Genomic DNA, 1,310 nt, shown 5'->3' with positions numbered 1-1,310 from the left:
TTTAAAAACAACTTTGTCAATTTCAGACGACGCTAGAACAACTGACGAACCGTCGTGGTCTACCTCGTCCTATTTAGTTGAGGTAGTGTCTCAAAGTTGGAAACTTTCCCTCTTTGTCTGTATATTTTATCAAACTTGGAAAGAAGTAAAATGATTTTGGCCAGAAAAAAGGTAAAAAGATTTTTCAAACAAAAAACGTATGAGCATGCAAAACAGTAACCAAAATAGTGAAAATGAAAGCTTACCTTTTGCGTGCAATGAAAGCAAGAGGAAGATGATCGATGTTTAAGTTCAGAGACGACGAAGAAGACGAGAGGAAGACGATGAGAAACTCTGACAATGCTCTGACAAGGAAAAAAGACGAAAAGGTTTCTCTGGGAGATTGAAATTTTTAATCGGGTTTGGAAACAGTGCATGTGTAAGTCGAAAAGTTGCTTACATATAAAACCATTTCAAAAAAATAATACGGCGGTTACATTTAACTACGTCGTTTTTAACTAACACGACGCAATATTTTTCGTTCGACGTGGAATCATTTCATTTAACGTCGTTAGGTTTAATATAACCGACGTGGATTTTAATTTTTAAATTATGAATAGAATTTTTTTTCCCGTGACCTCTCAGTTTATTTTTCAATTACAGTGCGTTATAAATAGAGTTTTTTTTCCGGAGGAAATTTAAAACGAAGGAAATTAATATTCTGCAATATGTAAAGTTTCTTTTTTGGATGACAGATTTAAATAAAATAAGAATATAAAAACAACAAATGTGTAAGTCAAGTAGACGAAAAGTTGCTTACATATAAAACCATTTCAAAAAAATAATACGGCGGTTACATATAACTACGACGTATAAATTACAAAATACGACGGTACATTTAACTTCGGACGTGGTAAATAAATACGACAGTAGTTTGTAGGTACCGTCGTAGTAAACTCAAAAATTAAAGTACATAAGTAATAACTCGCGTCATGGTAGATTATTTAACACGTCGTTTTTATTAATTTACCGACGTGGATTTCTGTAATATACGTCGATCATACCGACGTTGATTTTACAATTTAAACGGCGGTTTTTTTGTAAGGACCGCCGTTGGTTTTGAAAATTTATTCTATAAATTTGTCGCTTTCATTCATTTTCGGTTTATATTTAAGGTTCCAAGTTCTTCCTCTCTCAGTCTCTCATGTCTCAAAGACAATAATTTGGATGTTTTCTCAAAGAGAAATTGAGCTTACTCGCATCAAATATATGTCCACAAGAAGAAGCTTGTCAACTAGCCTTCTCACTTCCTTGATCAAGCCTGATAGACT

This window comes from Prunus persica, chromosome G1, assembly GCF_000346465.2.
Source record: "Prunus persica cultivar Lovell chromosome G1, Prunus_persica_NCBIv2, whole genome shotgun sequence".
Classification (NCBI taxonomy): Eukaryota; Viridiplantae; Streptophyta; class Magnoliopsida; order Rosales; family Rosaceae; genus Prunus; species Prunus persica.
This window is presented reverse-complemented; position numbering follows the sequence as displayed.